This window comes from Phyllostomus discolor, chromosome 12 (assembly GCF_004126475.2).
Source record: "Phyllostomus discolor isolate MPI-MPIP mPhyDis1 chromosome 12, mPhyDis1.pri.v3, whole genome shotgun sequence".
Taxonomy (NCBI): Eukaryota; Metazoa; Chordata; class Mammalia; order Chiroptera; family Phyllostomidae; genus Phyllostomus; species Phyllostomus discolor.
The window spans coordinates 37,432,697-37,454,418 of NC_040914.2; the positions used below are offsets into that span (position 1 = coordinate 37,432,697).

At 46.7% G+C, this 21,722-nt stretch overlaps 1 long non-coding RNA gene across 1 annotated transcript in view; it reads left to right on the top strand.

Annotated features, from left to right (window-relative positions):
* LOC118497704 overlaps positions 1-21,149 on the top strand; it is a 52,274-nt gene extending 31,125 nt beyond the window's left edge. Inside the window, exons 2-3 of the long non-coding RNA XR_004900224.1 lie at positions 11,171-11,331; positions 19,935-21,149. This is a non-coding gene — a long non-coding RNA (uncharacterized LOC118497704). The remainder of the gene's footprint in view (positions 1-11,170; positions 11,332-19,934) is intronic.
* The last annotated feature ends 573 nt before the right edge of the window (positions 21,150-21,722 follow it).

Below are 21,722 nucleotides of genomic sequence, written 5' to 3' on the forward strand. Positions count from 1 at the left end.
TGTTGTTTATTTTATCTGTCCCTTGGTCCCAGAGGGGCAGAATTAAGGCCCCCATTTGGTTTTTATTAGTGTAATCAGTTAATAGCTGTTCTATAATGCTTTACTTATTGTGTTAATTTTCTGTAGTTATGTCCAGAGGCAGCTTTCTGGAATGCCAGATTTAAAAAAAAAATAGAAGATCTAACTTATTTCTTCTTTAATGGGTCCAGTTACCACTTATAGCTTCAGCTAAGATTGTTGAATGCTCTTGATTTACAAAGTAATGGAAAAAACATATATATATCTTTTTAATACATATATGTATAATTTATACACATATAATATATATAGAGTATACATATTTATGTATGTATATTATACATGCATACATATATATATATATATTTTGCAGCTATTATTTTCACTATATCTACAGCAAGCCTAACAACTCCATTAATATGGCGAAGCTGGAGACACTAACTTGCGTGTCCTTGCCACCATTCCCCTGTCACACGGGTTCTTTGGATTTGCCTTGGATATGGCAAAAGCAGGAGAGTATGTGGTCCCAGGTAACCTCTGGCAGTCACTGCAGTCTGCTGCATAGGTGGCTAAATTCTGGGTCCCAGGGACCGTTATCCAATAACTATTGGGGATTTTAATGATAGTGTCCCTTACATGGACTTCAGTGTTCACGGGAATGGTCCTCTGGTTACAATGGAGCTTCCAAGTGGAGCAACCCAACGCACCCACAGAGTGACAAGGGAGGTGTTTGTGATACACGTAAAGGACTGGGCTCTGATGTTAGGTTGTCTCCTGAGCCAGGTGAACGTACTGAAGGGAAGTGACTGTAGGCTCTACACCTGCCCCTAACACGAACCGGCTCTAAGGCCCCTGGAGACCTCAGCTGCCTTCTCCCTCCGGGAAACAAGAAGACGGGACGAAAGTCCTCAGCTTTGCCAGGCTGTGCAGTGTGCTGGTCCACCGATGATGGCTCAGTGCATCAAGTCAGCGAGGAGGAACCAGCAGGAGGTGACTGAATTCAGGACTGGCTGCTTCCCACGCATGGCAGAGCCTCTGCACACGTGCATGGCACCTGGCACAAAACGGGCACCCGCCAGCGCTGTTACAATGCATTTGTATTGTGCAGCCTACGTGAAACCCTATTTTGAGAACGGTTATCCATGCAGTGCCTTGGCTGGGAGTGGAAGTGAGGAGAGCTCCAGATGGAGAGTCATAGGGGCCAGCTGTGTGACCTTGGCCCACTCACCTCCCCCTCCTCGTCTTTTCTCCTTGGTCACAAAACGGGGTTGGAGAAGAATTGCCAAAGTAGCTTCTAACTAAGGAAGTCGGTGACCCTGTAGGAGTCACCTACCATGCACAGCAAATGCGAAGATTCATATATCCCCTAACGCCCAGCGGCCAGCGCGGGGAGAGGGTGTTAGCTGTGGTTGGATGCCCGGCGAGAAGCGCACGAGCCCGCCACGGGGATGGGACGCAAGGAGAGGACGGGCAGGGAATCTGTGCGCTGAGGGCTGGCTGGGAGCTCTATGCAAAGAGAGAAATGAGGTCTCTTGTCATTGCATGTTTTTTGAGCTGCGGGATATATCAAATGCTGTGTTTAAATCCATGCAATGCCAAGTTGTGAGCTCGGTGCATTGCCTGCGTTGTCTGTTGGTGGAGATGAAGTTGGAGAACTTTCCTCCGAGGCAGTGCCCTCAGAGGGCAATGGAAAGCAACACAGCAAAGTCAAAGCATATTTGAAAGAAAGACCGGAAAAGCCCATATACATTTCAATGGGAGTACTTTTAAGGCATTTCAAGGAAGAGTCTGAGAAATAATTACAAAGCTTAAACAGAAAAAAAAATCTTAACTTTGATCTGATTTTCTCCTATAAAGCAATTAGGTGCATCATTTTGCAAGTGTTGAGGTTAAAATTCTCGGGGCTGGATCCAGACGCTTTCATTTGAGTCTTGGGACTTCTATCATCTGCCCCTCGCCAAAAGAAAAGTTTTCAAAGTTAGTAAAATGTATTTCCAGAGAGATTAATGCGTACATCATTTGCTGGTCAGCTTTCATAAAAACCACGGCAGCAAAGAAGAGATAGATTTAAGTCATGTGACCACCCAGTTCATTGAATTAAGACATCAGGAGAGCTGATTTGATGGAGCAAGACCGTCAAGGTGTGATTGGATTTTTCCTTCCAATTCCTCTACCCACAAGGGCCTCAGCATTTGTGGGAATGTCCTCAAAGGAGAAGACAACTTCAATGTAGAGCACAGGGACAGATCAGGTTACCTGAAGAATAACAAAGGAGATAACTCACCTAAAATCACTGTGATAGCCCTGGGTGGTATGGCTCAGTGGACTGAGTGCAGGCCTACGAACTGAAGGGTCACTGGTTCAATTCCCAGCCTGGGATGCAGGCCAGGGGGTGTGTGAGAGGCAACCACACATTGATGTTTCTCTCTCTCTCTTCCTCTCTCCCTTCCCCTCTGTCTAAAAATAGAAAATAAAATAAAATCTAAAAAAAATCAGCGTGATAGATGGAGCCCCAACATTAGGTTGTATTTCTTTTTAATTTTTTTCAACCTGAAACCCTTCATAGTTCGTATATATAAAGGCTAGATTATCAGTTCCCGGATGGCGGGTAATGCATATTGGTCTTTATTTTGCATTCCCAATGTCTAGCACGGGGATCTGAACTTATAATGGATTTCCATGAAATGGAATAAAAATAGTTTGTTAATGAGAAAAAAGTTGTGGAATATCTTTGCACCAGTAACTCGTGCCCTAACGAGGAACCCTAGCAGGGCCCAGGGGCGGCGGCCTGCAGGAGACAAGGCTCTGTTCCCCTTGCCACCGCTCCCTAGTAGCCGTCTCTCGGTGACCTTGACTTTCTTATCTGCCAGCTTGGTCCACGGTACAGGCCATCGGATGAGAGAATGTTCAGTATGTGTTACAGCGATGTCAGATGCGAACTGGCTAAAGGTATTATAAGCCTGAGACTATTTCCCGCAGCCCCACAGAAAGAGAAGGGAGGTCCCCCTCCAGGGCTCGGTGGGAATCTGGGGCGTGCACATTTCTATGACAGATCGGAGCAGGGCGGGGACTCTAAAAAATGCTCAGGATGCTGGGTACGGGCTCATTAGAGAGCTGCTGAGGCTGGTCAGATACAACGCAGGGTCTGGCAGAAGCAACGCCTGCGTGAGGGTGGTTGGTCGGGTAACGATATGGGTGTGATCATTTACAGTTTTAATGTGAACATTTCACCTACAATGTCCTATGGTGCGCCTGAGTGTGATATGGTTATCTTATAGGATGACATGCTTATGGTTTTGCAATAAAAGAGTTTGTAATGAAAAAAAAAAAAAGGGGGGGGCATTATTTGTGCCGGACCCTACTATTCACATCCCCCCGAAAAGGGTCCATCTGTCCATCTGTCTATTCCTTTCTGACGGGAACTTTGTCCGGAGCCTTTTCAAAGTGACATCACCTGCCCATACCTGCTTCCTCAGCGAATAAAAATGTGGGAAGAATGGAGACCAAATCCGGATAATGCACATTGGCGAAAGTCCTATAATTGAAATCATTATTGCTTCAGACACCATTGCTTTAATCAGCCCGCTCATAAATCAATGCTTCTCACAAGCGAGGGTTTAAAATAAAGTGCCGTTAAACAGCTCGGGCCTCTTAAAAGGTATGACGCAACCAGGAGGCTCCTGAAAATGGAGAAAAAAGTGGTTTCTGAATGGATCCACTGGTTCCAGCATTTTATCGCCCACTCAATTAAAAAAAAATATTGCCTGGTCCCTTCTTCGAAATGGCGTATCGGAGGTCTATAATGGCCAAGCCTTTAACCCACTCAACAAATTGACTCCCAGGAACAGTTAATATTTGACGTTTAATTGCTTTTTCTGGTGGGAGAGGAAAATAGGTTTCTTTCCTTCCTTTCTTGAGTGACTTTTCAGAGATCACCTTGCGAGCTATGAAGGGGGAGAGGATTTTCAGAAAGTCGTGTGCATGCATATGTATTTATATGTGTGTGTGTGTGTGTGTGTGTGTACACCAAACCCTCCCGTGTACCAGGAGCTGCAGATTTCCTCCCGATAATGCTACAAGGCAGGTGTTACTATCTCCATTTCACAAAGACAGCCGCAGAAGCTCAGACAGGTTAATCGCTTGCATGAGGTCACACAGGTGGGAAGCGATGGGAAGGTGAGTCTTTATTCCTTCTGCCCGCAGGTCACCCAGGTAGGTGTGCACAGAGCCAGGGCACAGGACCAAACACCACGCCAACGGTCCCCACGGCTGGAGAGATTAATCCTGCAGCAGATCTGGAATCTAGCGAATGACACCATGCCATCCCCAAATGTTGAAAGAGCCCAGCCCTGCTTTGCGCTTTTTATGTGACGACGACGCTGTTGGAACTGAGTGGGAAGAAGAACTGAACCAGACTTAGAAGCAATCGCAACTTCAAAGAGATTCCTCATCAGAGAGTTTGAAGCGGATGAGAAGGGAGGTCAGGCGTCGTCTTATTAGAATGACGCCCACACAGAGTTCAAATGAACGTTCCGAGCTCCTCTGAGCTTGTGCTGAGAGAAAGAAAGGATCGGCAAGACATTGGTGGGGAAAGGCTGAAACCCCTCCCGCAAAACCCAGCCTCTCTTGAGTCACGCCCAGTTAGAAAATGTCCATTTCACTCCCGCGTCACTTCTTCGTCTCTCTCGTGTCACAAATGCGCTCCCAAAGGCCAAGGTGTTCCCTTTCTTTTCTTTCTTTGCTTCCTTCTTCCCACAAAACCAGGTATTATTTAGGCCCCTTGCAGAGCTGCCCAAACCAACTGCCCCTTCGCGGGATTATCCCTTTCAGAGCTCAGGTGATAGGCCTCCTTGGGTTACACAGTCAATGCTTTTTTTTTTAAAAAAAAAGATTTTATTTCTTTATTTTCAGAGAGAGGGAGGGAAACACGGGTGCGAGAGAGAAACATCCCTCGGTTGCCCCTCGCACGCACCACAACCCAGGCATGCGCCCCGATAGGGAACCGAACCCGAGACCTTCCGGTTTGCGGAACGATGCTCCAACCAACTGAGCCACACTGGCCAGACCGCGCGGTTCATTTTAAATAAAAACCAAATAACCACTACTACCAACAACAAAACATTCTACCCAAACACAATTCAACACCGGCCAACAAAAGCCTGAAAAGTTCCCCTTTATCATGAAAAAAAAACCTGGAAAAATAAGTAGGAAAGTTTAGCCCCAGAGAAAGTAGCCCAGCTTGAAAAGGCTTATCTAGGACCAGCTAATGAGATGATAGGTAGCTACCCGAAGTAACACATGAATGTTTTAAGCTCTTTTCTCTGGGCGGGAATTTGATACCCTATGTATGGTCTCATACTAAGAGAATCTAATTCATATTATTCTGCCAATTTAAGGAGGCAAATCTTATAAGGGGGGCCAATCTTATATGGCTCCCTTTTCATGCATATGAAAAGCACATTGTTCAGCGTCACTTGAGAATTTTCCTGGGGACTGGGCCCTGGACCACAGTTCTTAACTTTTTTGTGCGTGTGATAACATATGTGAAAATATTAACAGCATCATCTGTGGTCTTCCAGGAAAACAAAAAACAAAAAACAAAAATAAAACACGTGTATTAACATTTATACAACATTTCATGATAGATCCACTGAGTTTTACTTAGGGATCTTTGCAGTTTTTTTTAGGTACACTGCTGGCTTGTGGTAGTAAGTTTAATTTCCCTTCCTGTTTTGGCTTCCAGAATGTTCTTTGTTCCACATTCTGGGGGACGTCCTTTTGTTAATGGTTCACACACCGATGCAGCTTCTTCAGAGCTTTGGCTACAACTGGGCAACTCATGTTTGTAAAGTCAGGAAGTATAATGAATAATTTAGTTTCAACGTTTTCTCGACTATGACAGCATGTTATCATGCACACTCGGGTTCGGATGCGTGGCAAACACCTGCCTTTCAGGTTTTCTGTTTTAGGGCGGGAAGCACACAGCACACACTCCCCCAGGGGTCAAAGGCAGTGTAATGGGTGCTGTAACAAAGAGAAAAGCTTCGAAGTGTGAGTGGGTGAGATTGTGCACGGCTTTCCTTACCACACCTGCCGAAGTGCACTTTCATTACACACGTATGAAGTGCTCGTGCGTACAGCAGGGTCACACGGCCGTGAACGTGGGTTGGCGATGCCCTTGTGTGAGAGCCTCCCAGGGCTCTGATGCTCTGAGCTTCAACAGCGCCTGGCTGTCCAAGCCAGGGCGTGGTTTCTTCCCGTGAAATATTTTCATCATCAGGAACAGCCAGATAATGATGACTGTTTCTATTTTCTGATTATTGAAAAGTCTTTAGGCACAAATCCCAAAAGGCTTTCCGTGCACTGCCTACCTCCCACTCAGGAGGGTGCAACCGGACGGCAGAAACGCCACGCTTGTCTGTCTACAGCAGAAACTTGCCCTGGGCAGGGGTCTCAGCCCGAGTTCCCGGCAACAGGGAGAAAACACGAACCGCCATGCATCTGGCCAAATACACAATGCTTTATTGCAAGGCGAAATTCCTTCCTCACTCCAGCTGGTGAACAGTTATGCCCCGGAGCCCGGGATGGTCATGCCTTGTAACTTTTTAACCTAGTTAGTGTAACTGCCAATATTATTCCTATTCACATAAATGCCTAATCCTTTCTTGAATCTCGCTTAGACCATTTGCCTCAACAGTATCCTGCGGCAGTGAATTCCTCAGGTAGATTATACGCTGTTTTAAAAAAGCATTCCTTTTTATTCGCTTTAAATTTGCTGCCTTTTAATGTCACAAGATGGCCCTTGTTTCTGCATTAAGTGGCATGGGGGGGGGGCAGGCATTTCAAATGGAGCCTTAATTCTCCCAAGCACTTTCTTTGCCGTTATTAAAACCTGATCTTTGTATATTTTCTATTCGGCATGTATAACCTTCATTGAATAAGGTGATTGGTATCAACACACAGTAGGCACTGGGAAAAAAAAAGCTCTCCTTGACAGTCAATGTCATTTCTTAGACAATGAGTTTATTGAGCACCTACTATGTGCAGGAACTTTTCAAAGTATTGCACAGCCAGCTCTGAAAAAGATGGGGTCCTGGTTCTGAGGCACCTGCTTTTCTAGGGAGAAGGCGGCAGTAAAATACTGAATAAAGACGTAAACTGTGTGACTTCAGGTGGTCTTAAGGAATATTGGAAGATTAGGCAACTGTGGCAGGATATAGATGGCAGAGGGGCCACTGGGTTCCTGAAAAAGGGACAGTCGAGACTGGTCCTTAAAACATCCTCTATTGAAATCTCCATGGAACTGAACTCCAGCTTTGAGGACAGCACCTGGTGCTAGTCCAGGCTCCATCATTATTTGTTGAGCGAATGGATGAGTCAAGGTGGAGAAGGGAAATCTTAGTTACAGAAATCATAGAGGGAGTTACCCAAAGGCCCAAGAATAACATTCCTTGAATCTTGTAGCTCTGAAGACTGTTTGGCATTGAAAAAACACAAAACAAAACAAAACCCCAGCGGATTTAGTTAATTAGACTTGGTTTCGAGGCCTGCCCACGTCTCCAGCTGTCTGACCTTGGGCCAGTCACTTAATCTCTCACGCAGTGCATGCTCGCTCACAGAAATGGGAATAAAACTTCCTTCCTCCAAGAGTGTGCAGGGTCGGAGGTAAAGTTATGTGGCAGTTCTTTACCCACTGCTAAATGGTGTAGAAATGGTAATTTTTATGGGAACCAGTTGTCAGGAGTCACCACACTTTCTTGCATAGTTCACTCTTTTCCTTCCTTCCCCCTGCCCTCACCCCACTCCTATTTCATTCCCAGCCTCCATCTCCAACTCATCCACGGTATGGAGATTTCTTCCCTCTAGAGGTGGAGGTACCGGAATGAAATTTTTGCATATTTCTTAAGGACGTTAAAAGCGGGGACAGAAGGATCCATTGCCTGTGAACACAGTACAGGGAAGGTCTATTTCCGACGTGACTGCTTGCTTTTCTCTTGTTTGCTGCTTAATCTTCTGAGGTCAGGGTAACCAAACTTCTTTCTGTAGAGACGGAGGCCTGGCCGGCATTTCTGAAGGAATCGTCCCTCTGACATGGAATCTGGTCAAAATGTTCTGATCGCCTGCGTGATGGGCAAATACCATTTCCTCACATTTCATCTTGTGTTTTTATTTTTTGTTGTAATTGCCTCTTCATGTACTTTTTTTTTCCCTCCCCGAGCAGGCAATTTGAAATCAAAGCATGTGCAGCCCTGCATCTTGATGTATTCGCAAGGCACTTCAAGGAGTACATTATTAGGATTGTTTACACGCGTGGTTCAGATTTACTGGCCAATGGCTCAGACCTCGGTTTTATGATGTAGCTGCCAGCCAGCCTCCTTCTGGGTAAAAGTGAAACAGGAGAAGTTTCCCTCTGGCATCCCTCGCCGACACTTCCTGTGCCTCCGATCATGGCCTTTCAACACCCCCGCCTCTCCTGCCCCCACGGAACTCCGAGAAGCTGTCAGACCTTTTGCTCCTTAAGGTGAAGGTGTTGCACGGGTCTCCCCGTCCTCGGATCAGCCCCCCACAAAAACGAGGTGTGCAAAAAAAAAATAACTCTTCAACGGTATAATTTTAGACCCTGTGGCAACTGGGAAGGGCGGCTATTTTGGGCTGCGGGGCTCTCTCCTTGACCTGAGATGATACCGCTGTGCGTGCCACGGGTGCGCTTGGCCAGCCCTGTACGTACGTGGTCCTCCCCCGGACGTGTTTGCTGGTTCCTGGGGTTGCATCTCCATCGCTCTGCTGAGCAGTTTTGCACAACTCCCAACGTGTGCGCATTTGTCCAGGGTGTGGATCTGTCCGTGTGCACTCACCTAGGCTTGTCACAGGTGGCATGCCCAGGTGGTGGCTCAGGCTGCTCCCAAGGGACAGTGCAGGTGAAACATACTCCCTCCCATATAGTGGGTGGGGACATTTTCTGGTCTAGTTTTTGCCTGTCCCCCAGCCTCCAAGCTTTACCAGCTGCTCTGGGGACGCTCTGTTTCTTACTCGCTCTCTGAGCAAAAGGCGAGTCAGGCGGGTCCCCAGGCCAGTCTCCAGGCCACTGCGCCCGAGCATCCCTTACATTAGGGCTCGCTCGCAGCCGCATCCTCCCAGCGATTCTGATCCCCCTGCTTGCCGTCTTCTTGTTCAAGCCCCCAACGTAGCTACTGTCTGCAGACCTCCCGCACTGCCTGAGCAGCCAGCCAGCCAGGCCGGGACGGATGGGCGGGGCAGCTTCGAGAAGATTCGAAGGTGGCCAACACCACAGTGCTTTCAGGTGAGGGTGAAATCAGAGCCCAGATCATTACTGGGCCCGAGTAACTTGCTCTGAGTTTTTATAACCTGCAAAGTACACCCAAGCCTCCAAGATCATTCAGCAAGAAGGGAGAAATTCAGTAACACACAGGAAACCAGAAAGGTTTTTTTTCCTTAAATGCTGAGTTGTTTGACTTTGAAAGAGAGAAAACAGGCTCTTCATAGATAGGGAGAGAAGGCTGGCTCTCTGGATGGGTGCTCTGACCAGTCAAAGAAAGGAGGGAGGGAGAGGGGGAGAGAGAGAGAGAGAGAGAGAGAGAGAGAGAGAGATGAAAGGGGAGGGAGGATTATGATATAAGGAGACCCTGACTACGGAACAGAAGATACTGGAAGCTAAGAGGGAAACAAGGATCAGGAGATGACATTGCCTTCCCTGACCTGCTGTTGACTCAGCTCCAACTGACATTTACTGAGACCCAACGGTGTCTGTTCCGGCTACGTATTTCTGCACGGCGGACGACCCTAGAATGCGCTCACTCAAAACCCCGGCGATCATTTTCCCGCTCCCCGTCATGGTTCTGAGTGTTGACTGCGCACAGCTGTCGCAGCTCAGGCAGCCTCTCGCAAGGTCAAGGTCTGGTGGCGGCCGAGGCTGCAGGCCCTCTGAGGCTGCCTCCCTCTCGTGTGGGCGATGGCTGGTTTTCCAGCCCCAGCTGGAACGCCCTGCCGGTCCGTGTGGCCTCAGCTGCCTCATAGCATCACACCTTGGTGCCCCTTTCCTGGCCGCTCGGGGCTCCAAAGATGAGGGACGGTTCCCAGAGAAAAAGACAAAGGCGGAACCATCCTGTGTGGCCAAGCCAGGGCACAGAGGGGTCCACCAGTCACCAAGGTCGGCTCGGATTCAAGGGGACAGCACACAGACCCGGCCTCTGGATTTGGGGAGTTTTACAGGACACGTGGATGTGTCTTAAAGCGGCTTAAGTGTCCAATCACAATGCCATCTGTTCCCAACTTGCCAGTCTCCAAGAGCTTCCTGTCTGCTTGGAGCGATATGCCGTATTGTGCTGTATATAATGCGTACCCACATGTCTGTGTGCATTATACATGTGGTTATTATCCCCCTTTTATCATACCCACAGTATATAATCATCACGCCCATGTATAATGTACACCCTTGTTTTTCCCCTCCAAAAATTTGGGCAAAAAGTGCTAATTGTACACGGCAAAACATGGCACACCAAGTAATCCACGACAAGGCATGGACCGGCTGTCCGGAGAACCAGGTGATAGAGGGTGGGAACCAATAGGGCGCAAGGTAAAGACGTGTATAATTAGAGGCCAAAGGCAGAGGGTAGTTAGGAAGGCCTGAGGCCGCTTGTCATTTGGAGAAACTGAAGGCACATAAGAGGACAGGGCTGCCATTCCCTGACTCTGGGGTGCGTGTTCTAGGTAGCTGTACTCAAGCCCAAATTGTTGTCCTCAATAGCTCCTGCCACCTGTCTTTGCTTCCCCTGCGCCACCTTGGTCCCACCAACCATGCCTTCTTTCCACTACATTTTTCTTCTGTGGCCCTAAACCCCCCCCCCCGCCACCCCCCCCGCATCTCTTTACCTGTCTGGACCTTCACCTGACCCTGTGCATGGACAAGACTGCCCTCCTACTGTCCTTCCTTATTTGTTTGCTACTCCACGGCTGTTTTTCAGACCAGTGTCCTCTCCCTGCCCTGCCCTGCCCCGTCCACTCCTCACTTGGCTGCTTGACATATCTGTTTTCACTTTGCTTTCTCTTTATAGGTCATTGTCCCTTGCCGTCTAAATCTGTGCCCTATATTCTACGGGCTCATGGCTTTCTTTTCTCCTGTGTCTTATCTTAGGTGCCCTTTGCCCAGCACGGTGTCACAGGCACAGGACCCCGGGGTACCAAATGCCCAGCATCTCCAGCAGATACAGCCTGGACATCTTCAAGGTGGGGCCTGGGTCCATACCCAAGGATTTCTTTGGTGGGATTTGCTGTTCGGCTGCTAACCTTTCTTTGGTAAGGCTATCTTATATCCCTTCCTCAGTAAGTATAATTTTTCTCTTTATCTGGGCCTTTAGTCTGCAAATATTATCCATTCTAGATGCTCACTTTGTAATCCTCATGTAGGTTGGGCCCCTTTTCTCTCCTTGATGAAAGTGACATATGGCTTTGGCCGGAGTGGCTCTGTTGCTTGGAGCATTGTTTCCTACACTGAAAGGTTCGGGGTTCAATTCCCAGTCAGGGCACATGCATAGGTTGCGTGTTTGGGGCACGTACAGAGGCAACCAATTGATGTTTCTCTCACGTCGATGATTCTCTGTCTTTCTCTCCCTCCCCTCTCCCTTCCTTTCTCTATAAAACTAATGAACATATTTTTTAAAAAAGTTATGTGAGTGCACTATAGAACATTTAGAACACATGGAGAAGTCAAAATAAGGAAACAAATGTTGTGGATAGTTAAACATTTTAATAGCTTGGTATGGGTCCTTCCCATCTTTTCCCTCCACATTTATTGGTTCTTATTTGCAAAAAAATGGAATTTTGACTTAAAGGGGCAGTGATTTGTCCCAAGCAGTTTGCTATTTTATAGAATCGGCTGCTACAGAACTTACAGCTACCTGGGCCAGGGGTGGACGTCTGGTGCCAGCTGAGCCAACACCTGCTTGCTTTTTAGGATGAAATCAGTGGAGTGGGGATGTGGAGCTAAAATATGACATCGAGATGGGACTAGAATTTTCATCTCAAAACCTAAAGCTTTGCTGGGACAGGTGGTTCGCAGAACCCGAGCAGAGAGACAGAGAGAGCAGCGGGGGCAGAGGTGGCAGGAGCCTCGAGGCGTGCCTTGTGCCTGGCGCTGATTCCTGCAGTGGCGTTTGTAGGATGGCCTTTCTTTAAAAAAAGACTTTATTTTAGAGAGAGGGGGAGGGAGGGAGAAAGAGAAGGAGAGAAACATCAACGTGTGGTTGCCTCTCGTATGCACACCCCCCACCACTGGGGGCTTGGGCATGTGCCCTGACTGGGAATTGAACTAGCAACCCTTGGGTTTGCAGGCTGGCACTCAACCCACTGAGCCACACCAGCCAGGGCTGTAGGCTGGCCTTTTATTCTCCCCTGAAATCCTCCTTTATCCTGTGGATGCTGATATTTCCACCTAACAATGTCTGAGCAAGAGCACACTTGTCGGGAACCTGCTTTATTTCACTTCATAACACTTCATGCATTTTTTTCTACAGCATCGTATATTCTAGATTCTAACTTCAGCCACTGTGCACTGTTTACGGGAGAGTGGAAGGTCTTGCTTAACCTGTAGGTTTAAACAGCACCCAGTTCAAATGCTGCCCTGAGCCTTGTTCGCTATGGGCCTTGGGCAAATGATTTAAATGCCACACGTCTCGTTTGTAGGATGAGGAAATAATACATTTAGTGATATCACGGACCTAATGTTCTCAGCACATAACCTGCCATGTAAGTAAGTAAGGGGTCAGTGGATTTTGCCTTTTGTTGGTGATATCATAATCACAAGCTATTGCTCATTTAATAGCCCCTATATTTCTCAACATTATAAACACAGTTGCAATAAACATCTTTATGCATGGTTATTTCTTGAAGGGCCTGGAATTTCTTGAGCTAAGGGCCTGGAGCTTTGTATGAAGCATTCCAGAGAGGGTCTCAGGAAGCCAGATAGTCACCAAGGCGGACACTGTCTGTGAAATCTCTCCTGTCTAGAAGCAGGGACATTTGGAATGGGACCACTGTCCGTGGTGAAGCAAGAAAGCGGTGGGCCTGTCCAGGGTGTGTGGTCAAAGTGGGGGACCTGCCAGCCACAGGATTTCCCTCTCCCCCCTCTGAATTCTCAGAGACCCTTGTGTCCCTTCCCCAGGGCTCGCTCTCGCCATGCCCCCATAAGAGCTATACACATTGTATCCTGTATATTGTAAGCTCCTAAAGGGTGGTGGGCAGAATTACACTTTATTTGCCTTTCATATACATTCTCTCACATTGCCGAGCACAGCGCTTTTGTAAATCACTGAGTCGCCAAGTGATCTTTTTCAGATCACTTCTCCTCATGTATGCATTCTAGAACTCCGAGGCGAAGTCCAGCGCTTTTTCTCGTTCCAGTGCGAAAATAATTTCTTCGCGCAATCTGTGTTCCACTCTTTGAAAACACGAAGGAAAAGTAAGACCCGGGAGGTTGTTTAACAGAGGCAAACCCCTTAAGAGTCCATGTCACATTTATTGCTATAAAATATTTTCTCTCTCTGTTAGACATCTGGTTCCCATTACACGCCGTACCGGGTACTTGAGTTCACCAGCCATTCTGCATACCAAGCAGCGCGCATGTGAACCCGCCCCCCCCCACCCCGCCCCCACAGCCGCCAGGATGTACTTTTACCATGCGATCTTTACCCTACGCTTAACAGGCTGCCCTTCCTTCCCACTGAGTTCTTATCAAGGCGCATTCAAGGGTGTTTTGCTTCCAACCTGTCTTAAGGACCAAATTCCCTGTGTCGGGGACGCAAGGACTTCAAACTTGGGGAGGCTTTACTCTCTATGGTTGGAAGGTCTGACTATCTATAATCTAGCACCAAGGCCAACGAAACATCTCCATTCAAGGCCTGATTTCCTAGTAACACTGACCCAGAAACGAGAAACGCAATACGGAATGTTTGCTAATGACTCATGAATTTCATTATAATTGCTTCCATATTCGGGAGAGCTTCCTTAAACCATCTAATCTTGACATATCCTGCAACAATCCCATGTGTTGTAAATGATTTTGTTTTATTTCTTAGGTTACTGTTAAAGGCTTATTTATGGTTCGTTTCGTTTTCGTAAAGAAAACCACACACGTGCGCGTGAGCAGGCGCGCGCACGCTGCGCATGCTGCCCCCCTCTGCATCCCTATCGGAGCTTTGGGCTCAATATGTAATTTTTTTTTTTTGAAATACAATGATTAAGAAACCAAAGGATCCCTCCTCACTTGCTTTGGAAAAAACAATAAACACATTTAGGGAGAACGGCGGGATGGATCCCCTTTAGAGTTCTAGTTCAGGTCTCTGAGAATGAAAACCGGAAATTGACCGACGATCGACCCACGTCTCAGCAAGCGGTGGTGCGTCCCTCCGTCTCTGGATTTGAGTGTCTATAACTGAATGGGTGGCCACGACCAGCATTCAGTACAGCAATCATGGAAAATTAACTACGACTTTTAAAAACTGCCTACATTATAAAGTGATCTATTAGCATGATACGACTCGAGCACTTAAAGTGACTGATTCTAATTGGACGACTTGGCACGTGGCAAGCGTTAAAGAGCTGCCGAATCTTGCGGTATTTTATCTCTTGGGGATGTTTTAAAGCGAATTCTCTTTGGAGGAGAGCTTTGTTCCTCCACAAAAGGTTGTGTGGAAGGAATTTCTCAGTTTCTGGTAGAACGAGAGGTAATTATAGTTCCTTCTTCTTTGATTCATGAATCAATAAGCCAACTATTAAAAAAAAATTCTTGCATTTTTTTTCTCTCCCTCGCCTTTATTAAGTGAAACTCTGTCTTTAGAGCTTGCAGTGTATCCAGCAGAAGTAAAGATGGACGCCGGTCTCTAACGAGCTTGCCTAGCAACCAGAGAGGCGTTCCTCCCTACACCTGGGTCTCACACTGCATCCTTCCAGCCTCTCTTGACCAGCCGAGGGGTCGCTGAGATGATGGTGCCGTACATCCCCTGAGCGAAACTTAATTTAAGCAGCTTCACATTAACACAAAGCTGCAGGGACTTCTGAGCAGGTATACTTCTGAGAGGTACCTACTCAAGGGCGTGCGGTTTGCAGAAAAAAGAAGGAAGGCCGTGGGGATTGCGGTCATATTTTGAATTAGACTTTGTGTTTGTATTCTCTGCAGGCTCGTTCGTAATTTTCATCATCTGGATTATGGGGAGCTTATTAATGGAATCGTTATCAGAGTGTGCAGGTTTTTTATGCTGAAGGAGTTCTTGTTGAACTTCATGTTTCAGCCAGACTAAAATTTCAGGTTGAACGAGGTGCCTATGGATTACTTGTTGGCAGTTCTCAGATCTCTCCATAGTAGAAAAACTGCCTACTATCTTCAGAGTTTTGAGGTGATGACCCACATTGTTACCCATGTAATGACAGGGTGGGGTCTTTGAACATATAACTTAAAAAGCCCCAGATAACCTGTTGGAGCATAAACACCAACCTTATTTATTAAAAATATCTTTTTCTAAAACTGACTAAAAAAAAAAAAAGCCCCGGCTGGTATGGCTCAGTGAATTGAACGCCGGCCTGTGAACCAGGGGGTCGCTGGTTTGATTCCCAGTTGGGGCACATGCCTGGGTTGTGGGCTGGGTCCCCAGTGGGGGATGCATGGGAGGCAACCACACATTGATGTTTCTCTCCCTCTCTTTCTCCCTCCCTTCCCCTTGCTCTAAAAATAAATAATAGAAATTAAAAAAATAAAAAATAAAAAGAAGACAGCGTTAAGTAGAAGAAGTTTAAAGGCATTGTGGCTTCTCTTGAATTTTACATCAACAGTTTCCTGTCACTTGTAACTGCTCTCTGTTTCCAAAACTTGGGCTCAGCCGAAAAGAGCAGAATACTTGTGACTGACCTGAACTAGGATAAAAGGGAAAGGGATGTTAAGATCACAGCCCCTCAGGTACTTTGTTTCTGGAAACATCATTTCCAGGCTGTGCTTGAATCAGGGAAACACTGCCCTCCTCTCCCAGGGGATCTTAAATGCCAACCCAACGACCAGAGGACAGTGCCCAGAACTAGGGCATACCTTTCCTGTAACTGGGACAACAATGCCATCATTTAACCATGGACACTTTTCTTTCTAGCAAATTACTATGAAATGCTAGAAATATATATGAACATAAAAACTACGACTATAAAAATAAAAAAACATAAAGATGGATGAAAATGTTGTAATGTTTTAAGACGCACAGAAACTTGTTCAAATAATTCAGAGAGGTCCCTAATTCCTGTTACTCAGTTTTTCCCCCAATTAACATCTCACAGAACCAGCACCTTGTCAACATTAGAAATTGGTTGACTACTGTTAAGCCAGTCATAGCCCTTATTTGGACTTTGCACGGTTACAGAATTCTCCTTTGGGGTGGGTATGAGTACGTAGGAATGCATTAACCCCCTTTGTGAAGAGATTAGCTCTCAGCAATGACACTGATGGTGTGTAAGATTCAGATCCTGTGGTTTTATACACCCTGTGCTGACTTAAGAAGGAGAGTTGCATGCATTAATAAAGATCCTTTATATTAATGCTTTATCCATAAAAAAATCAATCAGTCCTGTATCAGGTGCCAACTGAAGATACAAAGGCAGTGACATTGTGCTCTAAAAGAACTCACAGAAAGAGAAAAAAACCAATACTCACAACCCAGCGTGTTGTATGCCATAGTACATATGACACAAACCAACGCTTCTAAGCACCCCAGTGCCAGGTACCCTACCAGGCACCAGCAACAAAGCAGGCAGTAAGATAAGTCAATACGCCTCTCCTATTCCATGGATCTTCCTGCTGAGGGGAAACAAGGCCATTGACAAGGGATGCCCACAGGGTGCTCTAATAGGGGTGCAGGGTTCAGAGGGGGTAGGTCCCATCCAGATCAAGGGATGTAGGGAAGAGACTCCAGAACATGTCATATAGCATTGGTCAGCATTTCAAGATGTTGGCTTATGGGATCTGTGGACCAGCTCCCGCTCCATTTCCTGCAGAGCCCACAGAACATCTTCTAGCTCTGCTGTAGGACATTAGCAGACAGTCGGCTCTCCCAAGGGCAGTCATTGTTCCTTAGCACTGACTCAGAGCTCTGTGATACCATATCGGATGTGACAGATCTCTCCCACTCACCACAGGCAGGCCTGGTGCTGGCTCCTGTGGGACACGGGTTACAGAGGGCTCTGTTTTCTAGAAATAAAGGGGAGGTGGCTCCCTAGGGCATGATCAGTAGCCAAATAAAACATTGGGTGTTTCTTTATGAACAAATCAAGTTTCCTTACTCAAACTGTGACATCAGTATCACCATCTAGCTTACTAGACATATGATCGTGGGCCTCTCCTGCCTAGCTGCTCTGCGCTGGATTCAGGCGGCATCCAACATTCCTCCTGCGGTCTACAAGGCCCCGCATGCTCGGGACCTACCTACGTATGTCCTCGGCCTCGTCACATTCCATCTGCTTTCATTCTAGTGGGCCAGTCACGCAGGCCTGTTTGCTGGCTGTGTTCCACTGCAGAGCCTTTGCACATTCTGTATCTTCATGTATAATCTCAGGTTTTTAAAAAGAGTTTATTTATTTATTTTTAGAGGTAGGGGAAGGGGAGGGAGAAAGAGAAGAGAGAAACATTGATGTGTGAGAGATACATTGATCTGCTGCCTCTCACATGCCCCCAACTTGGGACCCAGCCCACAACCCAGGCATGTGCCCTGACTAGGAATTGAACTGGCAACCCCCTGGTTCCAGGCCAGCACTCAATCCATGGAGCCACACCAGCCAGGGCCATAATCTCATTCATTAGAATGATTATAATCTGCTTGCAAGGCTTTCCAAATGGAAGCACTTTCTCATATCAAGTTCCCAACCATGAGTCCCATGCATGCTTCCTGATGCTTCCTGCATGTATTACAGCATGCCGTCTTATATTCAATGCTGTGTGACTCCATATTTACGTCCCTTCATTAAACAGTGGGTTCCGTGAGGGCAGCCATGTTGTGATCACCTCAAGGCTCCATAAGTATGTATTGAATAAATTATTCAATAATGGACAGACGAATGAAAGAATGACCCATCTTCTCATTTCCTTTCTAAGTTTAGGTAAATGCCACATCTGTGATTTGGACACATGTATCCCCTGTTTTGGGCTCTATTTTTTTTCTCAAGTTCAGGCAGGAATAGTTTTTCATAGAAAACCATGGCTGCCGTGGCTTTCGTCCCTGATTTTGCCTACACCAGTGGCTTCTGTTTGCATGTTTTATCTGGTTAGTCGTCACCTCAAGGCCACTCCAATAAGGGCAAACCGTGGTCAGCTGCCCCTTGTCAAAGTGGAGGCTATTGCTTTGCAAAGAAGAGCCTGGAGCTGCTTCATTAACTTCAGGGCTCTGAGCACGGCTCTTGGGTGTGCTGGGGGCCTTGGGAGTGGGAGGTGCTTCAGCAGACAGGTCTAGGACTCTCTGGAAAGAGATGTGTCTGCTGGACTCTGGATCCAGATCCTCTCTTCCCTGGCTTCAAGCTGGGGAAGGCTGTTACTGGGGTGACGTAGGCTCATTGGTGGAGATCGGACCAAAGAGGTGTTTGGAATAGACCGACGTCAGGAGCCATATCCAGGAAGTGACCTTTGAGCTGATTCTAGGTTGTCGGTCAGGGTGGAGTTCATGCAATGTGTGAATGTGACATAGGTGATATTCACAGGTAAGAGCACAGGGACCAGCATGCACGAAGGTCTGGGAGAGACATGTGCTAAAAAGACTCAGCTAAATCTCTGGAAAACTTGGGTACAGACCCACGTCTCTCTCTCTTCTTTTAAAGATTTTATTTGTTTATTTTTAGACAGAGGAGAAGGGAGGAAGAAAGGGAGGGAGAAAAATCAGTGTGGTTGCCTCTCAGGTGCTGCCTACTGGGGACCTGGCTCGCAACCCAGGCAGGTGCCCAGACTGGGAATCTAACTGGCGACCCCCTGGTTCACAGGCCGGGCTCAATCCACTGAGCCACACCAGCCAGGGCAGACCCACGTCTCTTGAAAACACTGGTCAACCTGTCCCTCAGAGCTGAATGATCTGGATAACTTCTCCCACTCTGTGGCTACCTACCCAGTCTAGACATATGTTTGTAATCAAGTATGGATGGTTTATTTTACACGAGGTCGGTAGGCGACATTGCAGTGTGAATTCCATCTCTTTCTTTGTAGGTTTCATCAAGGTGTGTGTGCGTGTTCCTCTTTATACTCATGTCAGTCTTGCCCGATCACAAGACTTGTTTATGGAAAGAGCTGTGAAATTTTGCAGAGCGGCTGCTTATGGTGAATATGTAGGTAGTGATGAGGCAGCTTTGCCTGCCAGAAGGAACTCAGATTTTGGAGTTAAAGGACCGGGCCTCAATTCCAATCCCCCCCACCCGCACCTTTAAATTCAGAATGACAATAAAATTATTTGCCTCATTTACCTCGAAGGATTACTTCTATGATGTCATTTATATGAAAGAACTTCCAAAATTATGAAGCATTCTATAAACACGAGACATTACTTATTGTTACAGAATAAATGTGCTCTTAAAAAAGTGACAACTCAGTCCCATAAATGGAGAGGAGGCTTCCCTAGACTCAGTGTCACTTGGAAGCTGACAATAGCATATTTGAAATATGGCTGCAATGTGGCAGCCAGACATTCAAACATTTCTAATTATGCTGCAGAGGTACAATTTACACAGCAGGTCGATGTTGTAAAGATTAAAGAGGAGGTCAGCCCCCCAAATTAAGACTGGTAAGAATGTTTTTTTTACCAAGAAAGGCATCCACTGGCTTCTCTTAAACTAGTTCTGGGTAGCTCATTCGGTATTATTTTTAGGCATTTTGTAACATCACAATCGTTTTCCAGGATATAGTAGTAATCAACTTTTCCCAAAGGTTTCATTGAACCAGGAAGTGGCTAGAGGCCTGGGAAGAAATGCAAACACATTTTACAGGTTACAAAAGACCCTCTCCTTTAAATGTAATTTAAAAACACAGCCAATTTTAAAATGCACATCCAGTTCAGTATTAAGAAACCTATGAGCGAGAGAGAACCTCTGCCATAAAAGTGATTTTCTAGAACTCAAATGAGGTTTACGGTAAGGAGGAGAAAGCTGGATGGATTCAGACAACACACACACCCGGAAGTGTTGGGGGTGTGTGTGGCACAAACTGGGTTATTGATGAGGGGCAGGAAATCAGAACAGTAATTAACATCTTGGTAAGTAACCCACTGTGAACCACTGTAGACCGAGACAGATTTTTTGTTCATGTTGTTTTCTTGTCTATCTCCATTTTTCCAATTGGGACACTTTTTTGTCCATTTTCTCTTGAGACCCCCATGAGTAAAAAGAAAACAGAGGTTAAAATACCGCAGAAGAAGGACATTGACCGCTTTGGAAGTGCCCCAGGTACACGTGACTGGATTCTTTGGCTGGCTGGTCACAGCCTCCGTCAGCTGGTGCGTGGAAGAAGCTGAAGAATGCGTTCTTGTCAAGTTATGAGATCAAAGTTTTGCATCTTGAAAAGTTGAGACTTTTGGTGGCGGGGGAGGGTGCTGCGATCCACTTAAAAGTGGCTGTATAATCTGCTGTGGCGGGCTGATTTCAACCCCCACCCCCAATACTAGAGGCTGAGATGGGGCTCCACAGCTGCCCGGCAGATGAAGGACACATTAGGGCCAGCTGGAGTCTCCCTGGGCCAAGTCACCACAAGACGCTGGTCCTGAGAGCTGCTGCCTTGTGTCCTTTGTCACCTCAGCCACCCCAGGGTGGCCCGGCAGCTAGATGGCTCCGAATGTCAGAATCCTGCTCTTCCCTCTTCTCCCGGAAATTCGAGTTTCTCCTCTAAAGTGGAGAGCCCTTCGTGCCGAGGTTAGCCCACCGTGACAGGTTGCTTAACTCAAGCCTCCGAAGGCACGCACTGCATCTTTAAGAAATAGTTTACGTGTGAATCAGTAAACGTAGCAGACAAAGCAGCCATTATTGATGCATTCCTGCCTACCCGGCAAGGTGAAAATAATAGAATAAACATCATATACTTCATTATGATATCGGTTTACACTTCCAGGGTACACACACACCACACACACACACACAAAGGCCATTTCATCAAGCTAATTGCCTGAAAGTAAAAGAAGAGAGAACTTTAGCTATTAGTCTATTATGGGTCTTTTTTCTTAATCACAAATAGGGGCTGTGTGTGTCCCTGGGGGGGGTGTGTATTCTAATTTACAATTGAACTATGGATCAGAGCATCAATCTTGGGTAGCACTTTTACAGTGTAATTGCTGTGACATAACTAATAAAAAGAAAAGAAGAAGAAGAAGAAGAAGGAGGAGGAGGAGGAGGGAGGAGGGAAAAAGGAGAAGAGAAGAAGAGGAAGAAGAAGAAGGCCTAAGCGGAGCTTCAGTTGGAGCTGGAGCTATTTCCAGGCTCAAGTTCAGGGTGGGAGGGAGAGGAGAAACGCCACAGACATGAATATGCAATGTGGGCTCATTAGCGGCCTAGTGTTGCCTTGACGAATGGCATTCTCCCCGGCCTGGTGCTGCCTGAACATGAATTTTATAACGACCCATTTATCATGACTTGTCACGGGCTTCTGTACTGTACTTCCTTCCTGCGCACACACCTTTCCCCATTATGATGGGGGAGAC